The 15,328-nt window shown below is 47.0% G+C and overlaps 1 non-coding gene across 1 annotated transcript; it reads left to right on the forward strand.

Moving 5' to 3' along the window:
* The first annotated feature begins 6,654 nt into the window (after positions 1-6,654).
* Positions 6,655-6,780, forward strand: LOC136162204 (small nucleolar RNA SNORD22). The gene has a single exon (XR_010662025.1). It is a non-coding gene; the product is annotated as a small nucleolar RNA SNORD22 (small nucleolar RNA).
* Positions 6,781-15,328: the final 8,548 nt, after the last annotated feature.

The following is a 15,328-nucleotide window of genomic DNA, read 5'->3' on the forward strand; positions in this document are numbered from 1 at the left end:
GATTTTATTCACTTTTCTTCATTCTTTTTTTTCCTGCTCTTCAGGCTCAATCATTTCAGTTGCATTTTCTTCAGGTTTACTGCATCTTTCTTCAGGCTGTTCAGTATTACCCATCATAGGCAGCAGACTAGAAGACTAGGACGCTCCAAGCTCTCATCCCTCCCATGGAAGCATCAAGAACAAAACCAAAAACTAGAAACTGCACTGACCTAATATAGGAGCTCTGGAAAACAGTCAAAGGTTTACAGCAACCAAGTGAACATCCAATCAAGATGTCTGGGGCAAGTGATTATGGGTGGGCACATACAACAGACCATCTATGGACACAGGTGTCTTGGTTCTATCTTCTCCCTGAAGCTTTCATGAGCAGTGCCTGCTGCTTCTCCCTACCTGAGATCCAAATTAGATGAAACAAGGACCAGTTCTTCAGGGAGCTCTCATCAGGTCAGAAAGTTGCAAACAGGATCTGCCTTGCAACCTCTGGTTTGAGAGAGGGAACTTGGAACTGGGCTGCTGTCTCCCCCAGACCAAGATCACTGTTGTGCCAGGGAGAGGATGGAATAAGAGCTAATAAAATCACCACAAAACATTTCCTACTGTTTTGAAGGTGGACTTTTCTTGACTGTGTGTTCATTTAGTTGCTATAAATTTCTGATTGTTTTTCGGAGCTCCTATATTAGTTCGGCCCAGTTTCTGGGTTTTTATTTTTGTTTTTGGTGCTTCCGTGGGAGGAATGAGAGTTTGGAGTCTGCCATTTTGCTGCCTCTGATGGACAATATGTTAGAAACACTCAAATATTTAACTGCATGATAAGAGAAAGGAGCAGCATCACTGGTGTGAACACGTATACAGCAGAAACTACTATAAATGATTGGGATCAGGCTTTGGGGAAAAGATGATTTTTGAACTGAGAGAGAGGAAAGAAGAGACCTGGAAAAGAACTGAGGAAAGAGAAAAAGAACAAAGTTCCCAAGATGGGAAAGAAGCTGGTTTATCCCGAGCCCTGTTGAAAGGCAGATTCTGAAGCTCAGGGAGCCTGGAGGCCAAAGCACACAGGATCTAGGAGCCAGGGGGAGCAGTCTGGGCTTTATTCTATCTAACATGGAGGGTTTCAAGAACTAAAGAGGCCTCGTGATTTTTGTTTAAGGTCACTGTGTAGGTAAGGCCTAGGATGGAAGCAGGGAGACCAATGAGGAGGGTGATATAGATGTCCTGGCCAGAGGGAGAGCCAGAGTCTGATAATTAGGGGCAGGAGTCACAGTGAGGCTGAGTTTTGTGGGAATGGGCTGGCAGCATCCCTGAGGGCTTTCAGAGGTAGATCAGGGAATAATCTCGGCCAAGTCTGGTGCTGGGGCAAGTCTGCGGAGGTGGGGGAATGGGCCACTTTTGCTCCTGTGGAGGTCTTTTGAAGTTCTATGCTCTGCCTCTCCCATCTGTGCCTTTCTCAGTGGGGAGGTGGGGGGAAAGAAGACAAGCTGTGCTCCTGGGGTTTGGAGAATCAGTATCTAAAATGTCCATGCTTTTAACAGGAACTGGCTCATTGAAGAGATGGGGAAGCTGGGCCCAAGGGAGGGGCTGTGGCTGTGGGTTCACAGCCTGTGGGCCCCCTTCAGTGGGAATGAGTCCGGAACCTCATCACTCAGTTCCTACTAATACTGAGGTATCAGCATTCTCAGTGTGTCTGAGGTTAAACGCAAGGATTCCAAAGTTGGTCTGGCCTGGCCAGAACCCTGAACCTCTGACTCACAGTGTGATGTTGTGCAAGCTGCCGAGCCTCAGTTTCCTCCTCTGTACCACCGATGTGATAACAGTCCCCACAATATTGACTTACGGTGAACTACATGAAATAATGTGGACAAAGCCCTTAGCAGGGGCCTGGCTTATAGTAGGTGCTCAATATTTGATCTTTGCAATGATATTGCTAATTACTTCGATAACTGTAAATTATTAGCCGAGTATCCTGCCAACAATTTCAGGCACTCATCAGAACCATAGAATCCAGCTTGGTCTGGTTTAGGAGCATGTCAGAAGGACAGATTCCTTCTTCTTGTTCCCTCTGTCTTAGCCACAGAGCTTGCCTGCTCACAGGCCCTGCCACCTATTTCATGTTCAAAGTGAAATGTCAAAGAGAGGGAAAGCGAACCTGCAGAAAGAACAATGAGCCATTACATCCATTCCTTAGATGGTGGGTGGCATTTGAGATGGGCCTTGAGGTTGGGTTGGAGATACACAAGCCAAGATGTCAGGCTGGCGTTCCAAGAAAAGTGAGGAACCTCTGCCAAGGTTTGGAGATAGAAAAGTGTTTCTCATTGATTTTGGGTAGACAGAGAAAAGACTGGCTCATTTTGGCCATATGAAGAGTTTGTGATAAGAGGGTAAGTATGAAGAAATACTGTTGTTAGATTGTGGCTATTTGTGGATGCTAGGATAGAGGAATTTGGTGTCCACCATGCAAGCAACAGGAGTTGTGATTGTTTCTGAAGAAGGATAGATCATTCTTAGAGCTGGGCTCTGGAGAGGTCCACACACAGACCAGAGGCCCTGATCCCTGTTCAGAGCCTTTACAGTGATCTAGGCCAGGGATGCTGAGATCCATCTTTGGGAATGTGAATGGAGGGATTTTCCAGGTGAGGTATACAGTCAACAAGGCTTGACAACTAATTAGAAGTGACAGAGGAGAGGGAGGACCCAAGACAAACTCGCGTGGCTGGAGGGTTGAGATGAAGGCCAAGGACAGAAGAGGTCTGGGGAGGAAGATAGTGATGGCAGCTCTGGATGCTTCTTGCTTGAGGAGCCTGTGAGCCCTTCACAGGGGCAGTTGGCTCTGCAGCTCTGGACTTAGAGGCCTCAGGATCAGAGACGGGTATTTGGTGATGGTTATGCCTCAGTTTGTCTGCTCTGTTGAGGGATGTGGGCAGAGGAGGGGAGGGTCTGGCAGGGACGCTGGCTGCTGCTGCCCCCTCGGCTCGTGTGGGGCCTCAGTCTGTTTCTTCTCTCTGCCGCCATCCCCTCCTTCTCATCTTACACTTCCTTTCTGGCCCTCACTCAGCTGCGTCATTTTAGGGAACTTGGAAACCAGGCCTCATGTCTTTAACTTACAAAATTATACACTCCAATGAGCCGGAAAGGGGCTTTCTGGAATAATTCTATTGAAAATATGTGGGTTTTCGCCTTGAAATGATCTTCCTGAAATTATCCCCTTTCTCTCTTTATAAATATTAAAAGGAAGGAATCAGAGCTTAGTGCTTTAAATCCCTATTCAGGGATTTCTCATCTGCCTCCCAGGAAAGCAACCAGTCATTTCTGAGGAAGAAAAGGAAGAGGCTGGCTTGAGTCCCTCTAATGTGAGCACCCCCACCCTGGCTTTTGGAGTATCCCTGACCCATCCCTCCTTGCGTCCCTACAGCTAAGCTGGGATGTGTCAGAATGCGGGGGTGTGAGAGGGAAGGAGCAGGCTGGGAGGGGTGGGGGGAGAGGGAAGGTGAGTAAGGCTGCAGAGACAGAGGCAAGAGAGCTGCAGAGCTGGAGTGAGGATAAGAGAGACGGAGACAGAGAGAGACATCAGGAAGAGAGAGAAGAGTTTGGTGAGAGAGAGAAGTGGCTTTAGGGAGAGAGAGACATAGAAACCAGAGACACAGGAGCTGGGTAGGAGAAGTAGACACACAGAACCAGAGCCCGAGGATTAAAGGAGACACAGAATACAGAGAGAGAACGGCACAGGATGCTGAGAGAGAAAGAGAAGACACAGGGATGGGGGCCTGGGAGCATGTGACAGGGAGCCAGAGGCAGACAAAGATGCAGAGAAAGGCCCACAGAAGGGAGACAACAAACAGGGTAGGGAAAAGCTGTGTGACAGAGACGCAGTGAGACAGTGACAGAGGAGGAGTAACAAGGAGACTGGAAGGGCCGGGGCCACGCTCAGGCTGGAGGCTGACTTGTGTTGGGGAGGAATGTGTGACTTGTGTGCAGGGTGGTATCAGATGGAGGGAAACTCCTCATTCCTAGCCTGACACCTCGGGGCCTTCCTCTGTCCCGTGACTTGAGTGAAACACTGTTGACTTTAATACCCAAGTGAGGGGTGAGGGAACAGAAAGCTGGCTTAGAAGATGGTGAGTCCAAGTGTCAGGTCTGCCAAACCATTGATGTGTCACCTTAGGCACTTTTTCCAGTTTTTGGAGCCTTGGTTTTCTCATCTGAAAAGTGGGGATAATGGAGCTTCTATCATAGGACTGTTTTGCCACCCACATGGAGCACCACCCGTAAGGGGCTTGACACAGAACCTGGTAGTATGTGATCCACCGTACAAGAACGTTTGGGACGAAACTACAATTCTTCTGTGATCTCAGATCTGACCAGTGCTGATGCTGAAGACCTAGAGGGTAAAACTTGTACCCTATAGGCATCTTGAAAAAAGAAGTCTGTGGGAGGAAGAGAACAGGAAATTTCATGGTTGGGAGAGTTCCTGAGAAGGCTTTCCAAGGCAGTCATGATCTAAGAGGTAAAGAGGGAGATAGGAACATTTAACTAGTCTCCATCCTCCTGAAAGGGGACCTGGTGAGGAGAGAAGTGCCCTGGCCCATGGCTCCCTCTGTGACCATGAGCTGTGACCATGAGAAGACCTCCAGGGCTTCTGCCTGCCTGTCTGACCAAGAGGGTATCAGACTCCAGGCTCTGTAGGGCTCTGAGGCCCTAACATTCAGGGGTTCTCCAAGTCTATGATTGTAGCAGCCTGATCTGCAGTGGGTGTGGGGGTGGCGAGGATGTCCCCTGTGCCTCCCCGCCACCCCCAGCGCTGCAGCAGGAACAGAGCCCTCTGCCTTCTAAAGGATCTGTCACAAAGCACGGTGGTGGGTTACTGGTTACCACATAAGCCAAGCCCTTGATCTGCCGTGTTTGAGGAAACTCTTTGTTCCTTTCAAGTCTCTATTCTCTCAGCCAGGGTTGGCGCAGAGACCGAAGCACTGTTTTCCCTTTCTTCCTTTTCTTTTTGGATTTTTAAAAATAACTGGCTTGTGCATTCAGGCAGTGTTCCAGAATTAGGTTCCCAGGCTGGGGTTCAGGGCCAGGGACTTCAGCTGCCCCTTACTCCTGGGAGCACCTGGGAGGAGTGGACCCAGGAAGACTGGGGGGATGGGGAGGACATTAAAACCATGCCCTTGAGACAGACTCAGGCTGAGGCAGCAGCCCTGTGAGGTGAGGCTAGAGAGTACAGACAGAGTAATGGGGGGTTCCAATCCTGGCTGCAGTAGCCCCAAGCTGGCTGACTCTAGTGTACCCCCATTCTCTTCTGGACCTCAGTTTTGTTAAGTGTAAAGTTAGAGGTCAGAGCAGAGATGGCACATCTCTCCATTGCTGGGTCCATGCCAGACATTACTAATCAATCTCCCCCTCCCCCAACCCTCAAGCTTGGATGAGACCTGAGAATTCTTTTCAACACAGTGCCCTGTGTGTTTGCTACCAATTGAATCTGAGCAGTGCAAAATGAGACCTACTTCCCATCCTGGGACATCTCAAGGGGCCAACATGAAGTGGGTACTCAAAAAATATTTATTAGATGAACAGAAAAAAAAGTTTTTTTTAGTCCCTACTACATGCCAGATATTGTTGTAAGTACTTCCTAAGCAGTGAACAAAACAAGAGTTCCTGACCTCAATTCAACGTGTGGGGGAGACAGGCAAATAAGCAAATAAGCAGACAAATAAATATCAAGCATCAGGTGGTGATCAGTGCTGTGGAGAAAAATGAACCAGAATAAAACAATAGAGAGTGACAGAGTATGGTGTGATGATGGGATGCAGGGGGACACACTGTAGATAAGATCATTAGAGAAGGTCTTCTGAGGAGTTGATAGCACAGCAGAGAACTCTGAACAGAGTGAGAAATCTCTTAAGATTCCATCACTCTAAGACTATGAGTGGATTTGACACTAAGATTCTAATTTTTGTTGTATAAGATTCTAATCCCATGAATCTAGGAACCTGTAACTAAAATTGCAGATTTTTACTGCTCTCACATTCTCTGACAATGATTCTAGAATTTTGTGACTCTGAAATGCTAGGATACACTGAAACATCTTTTTGCTTGAATAGACCAGGATTCATTGCCTACCCTCTCCTGCTACCCTTAGGAAACGAAGCTGAAAATAGAAACATCAAAACAACAAGCCATTCCAGCTCTAAGTGCCATAGTAAACAAATGGTCCAATGTTGCTCCGGTGGTTTAATTGCAGCAGCTCCAGACAAGCTCATTCATGAAGCATCTTCAGTTGATGAAGAGGAGGAGTGGCCTTGGGGGAAGGGGTGGCTTGTGGCTATCTCTGAGGAGGGATCTGAACTGCCATCACAGGTGAGGGTGATGCTCTGGGAAGCTGGCTGGGTTTTAGCAGTCAAAGCCCTCTTTGGCTGGATCAGACACCCTTTGCTTTGGGGATCAAGATGGTGGATATTTTCTAGGAGATTAAGAAAGGCCTCTGTGAGGAGATGGCATTAGAGCTGGATCTGAAGGACTAAGACAATGCCAGGTTGACAGACTGCCAGGGGAAGTGAATTACAGGCGGAGGGAATAGCAGATGCAAAGGTCCTGAGGTGAGAGGGAGCTTGGCTGGTTCCCAAAGCTGTTGGAATACATAGAAACAAGGAGATAAGATTAGAAGGGTCCCAGTGAAGAAATATTCACAAGTCTTACTTCCTGTCCTAGTCCCAGAGCCTGTAAAGGTGAACCCACTGGGGCTGACTTGGGGAGAAGAGGAAAGCTCATTCCAGAGGGAACTGTCTGAGGGATCGTGAGAATTTCTAAACAAGAAAAAGAGGGGAATAAATGACTGGTTTATTTATCTGAAAAGCAGATTTTTTTTCTCCACCCCCCCCCCCCCAGAAAAAAAAAAGAAAAAAGATTAGAAGGGCAGGAAGGGTCTGGATCCTATACAGGTTGTAGGCCAGGACTAGGAATGTGGAAGCTCCTGGAAGGTTTTAAACAGAGGAGTGACACAATGTTAGTTCTGTAATTAAAAAGATTCCTAAGCACTCTGAGTAGAATGAACTACTGTGGGGGAAAGTAGAAACTAGAAGATCAGTAAGACACTGGTGTTTGTCCCACTGAGAAATAATGCTAGCTTAGACTTAATTGGTGGCAGTAAATCCATCTGTTCATCTCTCCCTTCTTCCTTCTCTCTTCCTTCCATCCTTCCCTCTATCCATCCATTTATTAACCAAACACATATTAAGTGTCTATGGGGAGTTAGGCACAAGGTTGGATTCACAAAGATGAATTCAACATGGTTCCTAACCATGAGGAGCTCATAGACCGGCAGGGTGAATGACGTTGCAGTTTAATGGTATGAACGCTCCAGGTAAAGAATTCATCAAGTACAGCGCAAGCTCACAGGAGGAAATGTGTTGAGCCTGGGAAGTTGGAAAAGGCCTCATAGAGGAGGAGTGGATGTTTGACTTGGGCCTTTTGAAAGACACAGGGGAAGTGGGCAGGCAGGAGAGTGTCCCTGGCAGGGGAACAGCATGAGTAAAGGCAAGGGGGAGCCTCAGAGAGCATGGTGTGTACTGAAATGCGGAGATGTCCAGGTTGGTGGAATCAACAGGTGTGTGTGGAGGCACACTCTGGGAGAGGTGGAAGGCACGCTTGTGATGGGCCTGCCCCTTGCTGCTCACTTCTGCCTGCCCCAACCAGAGCTGAGTAATTTAATTAAGTGCCAGCTCGGAAATAAGATGCAGCTGTTTAGCAGATGTCGCCTTCCACCCCAGATGGAGGTGCATCTTGGCGACGGGCACAGCATTTCCAGGGCATCTAATTTGTGAAGCTGCAGAGAGGAAGGAAATTCAAGACACTGCCATTATTATCTAATGACCAGCATTCACTCATTCACCCACCAGTACAACTGCCACGTGTCAGACATCCCTGTTGGCTTCAGACTAGACGCAGAGAGGTGGGCTTGCCCGTGGACTAGGAGCTTTACTTACTGGTTCTCACTCAGTAAAGGAGAAGAAAAGTAAATGAAAAAGCTGTCAATCCACAGAGAATCCCCAAGAACTTTTATGATAGTGGAAAGTGACCTATTGCCCCAGTTTTCATGAAAGGGGCACAGACAATAACCACTATCTACTGAACTCCTCCTTAGAGTCACACGCTGTGTGCAGTCCTTCATGCACCTGGTCTCTGGTTCTCTAGGCCCGCCCCCCATCTCCATGCACCCGTGTACCCCATGCACGGTACTGCCTCAAGGCCTCTGCCCTTGCTCCCTCCCCTGGGAATGCTCTTCCTCCCCTGGGAATGCTCTGTCCACGTGGCTCATTCCCTCATGTTTTGCAATGCCACCTCCTCACAGAGGCCTTCCATGACCCCCCTACTTACAATAGCACCCTCTCCATCATTCTCTATCCCCTTACCTGCTTTATTTTCCTTCATCACCCGATATATGTATGTTTACTTGGTGTCTGTTTCTCTCCTCTAGAGTTTAAACTCTTAAGCACAAAGATTTCTGTCTGTTTTATTCATTGTGGCCCCTCCAGCACTCAAAAGAATGCTTGACGCAAGACAGAACTCTGTAAATATTTGTTCAGTGGGTGGAGGAATGATCAATGGATCTCATTGAACTTCAGGGAGATAAAATCACTTTCCCAGGAGTAACATAGCTGTGAGGGGCAAGCTTGGATTTGAATTTGGGTCTGTCTGATTCCAAATCTCTTTCCTTAAGGGTCTCTCCTCTATTCTTTCTCCGTACCACTTACCACCACTTACTTGTTAACGATCTGTTTTTGTGTTTGGTATCTGTCTCCCCCACTGGAATGGCAACTCCACTGTAATAACAGACTTCACCTGTTTTATTCACAACTGACTCCTTTCACACACATTCTTCTTTAGTCCTGGAAGCATCTCTGCAAGGTAGGTTTCACCCATGCCATTTTACAGATGGGAAAATTGAGACTCAATCAGAGTAACGGTTTACCTCGCCCGGGGTCCTCCACCTAGTGAGTGGAAAGCAGGTATTCATTTGTCATATGAAATGGTCCCCTATTTAACACTTGCTGGTTCACTCCACCCAAGGGACTGGCTAGGCTGGCCCGAAGCTCCACTCACAACCACTGGTGCCTGCACTTTCCCCTCAAGGTCAGCAGTGTCAGGGCCAACCTGAAGCTAACCCTTAATTCATAACTCCCCAGTTTTGTCCATTCAAGTAAAAACTTTGATGTTATTTTAACTCAAATCCCCCATTGACTTCAATGGAAGCTTTGAATCCATGAGGAAATTCTGACAGCGATTTTGGAGGTAGCACAGGCACCCAATGGAAATCACATTAGCATACTCATTATCTCAGGATCCTTTGAATGTGTTTTTCAGCTGTTCCGTTAAAGTGACTGGCAACAATGGATCCTTTCTACTCACGAATTCCTGGACCTGTAGTGGGGCTGTGGTGGGCTCCTAGGTGCTTCTCTGTGCTTCCAAATGGTGACAATGATGTGAACCCCTGTGGCAAAAGGTAAGGTAAAGAATGCCATCCATGCAGACACCCTGGGGTGAATGAAGCACATGGTCTGGGTTTGGAAGAAACAACTCCTCAAGTCACTTAGGGCCGGTGTGGTGGCCCAGGGGTGGGGATGGGGGCTCAGGATAAAAGCTGTTGCTAAAGTGCAGGGATGGCTCTGGGTTGTCTAGATGGCTGCTCAACTCCGGAAAGTGCCAGAATCACCTGGGGAGCATCTGCCAACCCTCAGCATCCAGAACCCCCACAAAAGACCATTTAGCTCTGAATCTTGGGACTTGGGGGGACAACTGGGCCTCAAAGGCTTTTGAGTGATCCCGGATGACTCTAGTACACCAACAGGCAGCTAGTAAGTGGAGCTAAACTGCTCTCTCAGACAAACCAGAGAGGAGGGGAAGCGGGAAATTATGCTGTGGGTGATGGTGGCAGAGAGGGGCAATAGGAAGTCCTCTGAGGATGTGTGGGGAAGAAGGCACATCAGAGAAAACACCCCCCCTTTTTTTTTCTTTTTAAGAAAATTTTCAAATACAGAAAAGTAGAGAGACTAGTACAATGACCCCCTTATCTGTTACCAGTCTCATCAATTACCAACATGATGCCCCCCGTTGCAGGGGGAGGCTGAGGTGTATGTGGGAGGCAAAGCACCCCAGCTTCCCTGGGAGCTTCCTGGAAAGCCAGCACTGCTTACCAGTGGTTCTCTGACAGCGGATCGCTGGTGGGAATGCAGAGCGCCAGCACCAAGCTCTCAGGGTAGGACAAGTTTTGGCAGGAGAGCCAACAACTGGGACACAAGGACTTCTGTAGTAAGGAAAAAAAGTTATACGCAGAAGAAATTCCCAGCTATTTGAAATAATTCCTCCTTGACTAGTTCCTTGGTCCCTGTGTTTTGGGACAGGGCTGTGAGCATCCCCTTTTAGTGGGACCTCTCTGGCTGCTGAGTGCAGAACACCTGTAGAAGGTGAGCACAGAGTAGAAGGTTGTTGCAGTCTCCGCAGGCCCACTGACAGTTTAGCCACTTGCAAATCATTCAGCTGCCGATGCTCCAGGGATTGAGTGAGTTCAAGGCCCCCTTCTTCACTTTTGCGTCTTCATGTAAGAGTCTTTGTGTCTTCACACTGTCTTTGTAAGAGCTGATCCTATGGGGTCTTTTAGTTTTTATGCATTTCTCCAACTCTGATATCCAGATTCAAACACAGTACCAATACTAGACCAATTGGTACTGATCAGTCTAGCTAACTGCACTCAGCCCTGCTGGGTGGAGATTTTGGACCAGGCCAAACCAGTGGTTGCCGGCTGGCCTATGTTTTGGCAGCCTTTGGCTCAGGTGACACCTCCTGCTCCAATCAGCTGCTGTGGTGGCTATGGAGGCACTATTGGGTACGAATATAAAGTCCACATGGTAATAGCGCATGGGGCAGACTGCCTGTGTTCAGGTTCAGACCCAGCCTTCGCCACTTATTGTGACCTTGGGCTGGGTATTCAACCTTACATTGGTGAAGAGTATGTAAGCTGGTCAATGAAACACATAGTGCAGTGTTTAATTAGAGCTCAAAAAGTGTCCATCACTATTGCTCCTACTCTCAGGGGGAAGTTTATCTGCACTAAGTTAGATGCTTTAAAGGCAAGTTCTCATTCACTTCTTTAAAAAACCACAATGAGATAGGCTGTCTTTTCTATCCCATCACATAGGTGTGAATATAGAGGGATAGGGAAGTTACCTTCTGGTTCTAGGGTCCCTCAGCTAGTATGGATGGAGCTGGGATTCAAACACAGGTTTGTCTGGCTCCAGAACCATTGCTCTGACTCACTGTGCCCCTGACAGGGCACCTATGTATAAACGCCCACCACTGGCCACTTCTGCAAGGCTTAGGCAGGAGCCTTCCCACGCCCCAGAATGTGTAGCACTGTCCCTGACCCCACTCCCCCTCAGCTGGTCCTGCCCTCCAAGGATGCAATCTGCTAAAATGGAGACTGCATTCTGTCTGGCTCTGGTCTACAAAAGCCGTTCCTATCCCTTGTCCTACATGGTCCTCAACAAGTGCCAACAAGTTAGTAGGCTGGGAATTATCCCTCCCATTTGACAGATGCAGAAACTGAGGGTCACCAAAAAGACAGAATCAGAATTTGAACCCAGGTCTGTCTGTCTCTTTCCCCTTCTCCGTCCCCTTTGCAGGGCAAAGCTGAATCCAACGGGATTGGGAGCCACTGTAGATTCTCGAACAGGGTAAATTAAAGGCAAGAACTTGGGGTCAGAACAGAGAACCTCAGAGCTGGAAGTTGCCTCATGTAATTGGGCCCAGAGAAGCCAGGGGGTTGCTGGATTTGTGCCCTGATCACTGCTTAACAATTAAACAGTTGTATAAAGTTTCCTACTCATGACCTGGGGTTCTTTCAGGGTGTAGAGGAAATGGAGTGAAATGAATTCCAGGTGCCAGTTTAATTGCATGAAGTTCAGTATGCCTGCCAAACATGGGGATTTGATGTAGGTTCCCTGACTGAAGGACTGCAGGGAGGAAGGGGTATCTGCAGGCTCTTGGCTCAGGTTTTCCTCTTCTAGCACTCACACACAATGCAGGGTCTTGCTTATCCTCCAGGGTGATTAGCGTTCAACAGTCCTTGGGCTTCACATATGTAGGCTCTTCAGCACACCGGTGGAATCAGACAGACAAGGATTGGAATTCTTATCTTGCACCTACTCGCTGTGTGACCTGGGGCAAGTTGCTTAACCTCTCTGTCTGATTCCATTTCCTCATGTATCAACACAGTCCTCTCCTATTTGGTTACTGTGAGGCTCAAATAAGATATGTTCATACAGTGCTTGGTGCAGTGCCTGGTGTGTGCTGAAAGCTGTTATTGTTATTTTAGGCATTAAAATCCCATGGCCCCCACACAAAAAACTTCAGACACTTGCTGTTGGCATGGGGATGATTAAGAGATTTACCTTTTAGAAACATAAAAGAGTGATTAAAAAGGAAGGGTTATTTTAGTGACAGGGTGGAGGATGTATTAGGAGGAATAAGTCTGAAAATGAAATATGTCCATTAGGAATGTGTTTGGCTGTTGGTAGCAAAAAATCCAACAATGAAACAGATTTCCAGTCTTTCCTCAATCTTCACTCTCCCTCTCTTCCTTAGTCAATAGAATCCCTAATTTTATCTGGGCACGTGGCAGCCTGGCATGAAGATTACAGTTCCTAGCTTCCTTTTCATATTTTAGGTATGGCCATGAATTTCTCTTGCCAATGAGAAATGTTTTATGTGATTTCTAGAGAATGTCTTAAAAGAGAGAGTATACACATTACTCCTCTCTTCCTCCTTGCTGGCTGGAATTTGAGATGTGATGACTGGATCTTAAGCAGCTATTTTGTAAATTAAAGATGGTTGATAATTCTTTGACCCTCTTTCCTTCGAGAGGAAGAGTCAATTTGAGTCAACTTTTCCCTTCACTAAATCTAGGCTGGCCTGTGACTTCTTGGACCAAAAGACTAGAGTAATGATGTTCTGCCACTTCTAGGTGTTGCCCTTAAGAGACCTGGCAGCTTCTGCCATGGCTTTTTGGGTCCAGAAGCTGCTATTGGCAAGGTCAAACCACTCTGCTGGAGAGACCACCTGGAGAGGCCCTAGGACCACATAGAGAGGGAGAGGGACCCAGCTGAGCTCAGCACTGTAGTCATCCCAGGAAAGCACCAGCATCCCAGTAAAATCATCAGCTGAATACGAAAAGTGACTAACTGATGCTTACAGATCAGAAGGATCACCCAATTATTGTTGTTCAGTTGCTAAGTCGTATCTCACTTTGCAACCTCATGGACTGCAGCATGCCAGGTTTCCCTGTCCTTCACTGTCTCCTACAGTTTGCTCAGATTCATGTCCATTGAGTTGGTGATGATATCTAACCACCTCATCCTCTGTTGGCCTCTTCTCACTTTGTCTTCAGTCTTTCTCAGCATCAGGGTCTCTTCCAATGAGTCAGCTCTTTACATCACATAGCCAAAGGATTAGAGCTTCAGCTTCAGCATTAGTCCTCCAGTGAATATTCAGGGTTGATTTCCTTTAGGATTGACTGGTCTGATCTCCTAGCAGTCCAAGGGATTCTCAAGAGTCTTCACCAATACCACAGTTCAAGAACATCAATTGTTTGGTGCTCAGCCTTCTTTATGGTCCAACTCACATCTGTACATGACTACTGGAAAAATCATAGTTTTGACTACATGAACCTTTGTTGGCAAAGTGATATCTTTGCTTTTTAATATGCTGTCTAGGTTTGTCATAGCTTTTCTTCCAAGGAGCAAGCATCTTTTGATTTCCTGGTTACAGTCACTGCCACCAGTGATTTTGGAGCCCAAGAAAATAAAATCTGTTACTGCTTCCACTTTTTCCCCTTCTATTCACAATGAAGAAGACTGGATGCCATGATCTTGGTTTTTTTGAATGTTGAGTTTTAAGCCAGCTTTTTCACTCTCCTATTTCACCCTCATCAAGAGACTCTTTAGTTCCTCTTCACTTTCTGCCATTATAGGGAAATCATCTGCATACCTGAGGTTGTTGATATTTCTCACCCAATAGAGCCCTGCCCAAATTTTGACCCACAAAGCTGTAGAAAAATAATAGAATGGTTACTGTTTGGGTGTTGTTTATTATAAAACCAGAAATAACCAGAACAGAGGATGAGATGTAAGGTGTTTGCTGAGGATGGTGCACCAATTACCTTAGCCCTGGTCTGGCCACCTCCTGATTGCTTGTTACACAGGAAAAGTCAACTCTATTTGTTAAAGCCTTAATGATACCTTGGGTTATTGCTCAAGGCCTCAGTTTCCCCAAAACCATTCAATTGGACTTTAGGCACCTCCCAAGTGCCTGAAAGGATAAAGCAATAATCAAGAAGAGGGGGCCTTTTTCATATATACAAACAGTGCTTCTATCCAGCAAGACCAATAGGTGTTCATGATAGGTGTGAACTCATCATGAACCAATTACAAAGGATTTTGTATCCAGACATACTAGGGCTTGAGGCTCAACTCTTCTCTTTTCTAAAGTGATGGATTGGGGCAGTCAATAAATCTCTCCAAGCCTAGTTTCCTCATCAATAAAACACAGATGATGCTATTTCCTTTGTAGAGTCTGTGTGAGGATTAAATGAGATTAATCCATCTACTTGATAAATAGTGAATTTCTCCTATGTTCTAGGCCAGACCCACTCCTGATATTGGTGGGTCCTGGGGCCCCCTCACTCCCAAAATTTAAATATTTAAATGTTATATATCAAACTAATATATTGTTTTTAAAATGTTCTATCCTTCTCCTCAAGGAATATAACTTCATAACTACCTGGAAGGCCAGGTTCAATTTGGAAACCTCGGAATCCTCAGACCAAGATGTCGAGTGGTGGTGGGCAGAGCTGGGCTCCAGACCCCAGCTCCCCAGATGTCTTCTCCCTTCTCATCCCTGGCTCCATGCCACACTGTGCAGACCCACATGCACTCCAGGCTGCCTGTCCAAGCTCCCTTCACCCATGCTCCATCCAATTGGTTGATTGACCTATTGGTTACATCCTGGGCCTAGGGTTTTGCTTACAGACAACAAATCGGAAGAGGCCTGTACAGGCCCTGGAATCAGCCTGGACCCTCGGGAAGGGAGCTTAAGAATCCTGGGACCCCAGAGTGTGTCTAGAAAGGAAGTAAAGTCTTGGGTGTGCATGTCCCTTTCCTGTGGGTACATATGCAGCTGGAGGAGTGCCAGAGAGAGGCTCTTTACCAGGGACAAGGGCAGGGTCCTCCTGCCTGGATCTAAGGCCTGTTAGTAGATACACATATGTGTATGAAACAGATACTACCCCTGT

The sequence above is a fragment of the Muntiacus reevesi genome, chromosome 2 (genome assembly GCF_963930625.1).
Source record: "Muntiacus reevesi chromosome 2, mMunRee1.1, whole genome shotgun sequence".
NCBI classification, from domain to species: Eukaryota; Metazoa; Chordata; class Mammalia; order Artiodactyla; family Cervidae; genus Muntiacus; species Muntiacus reevesi.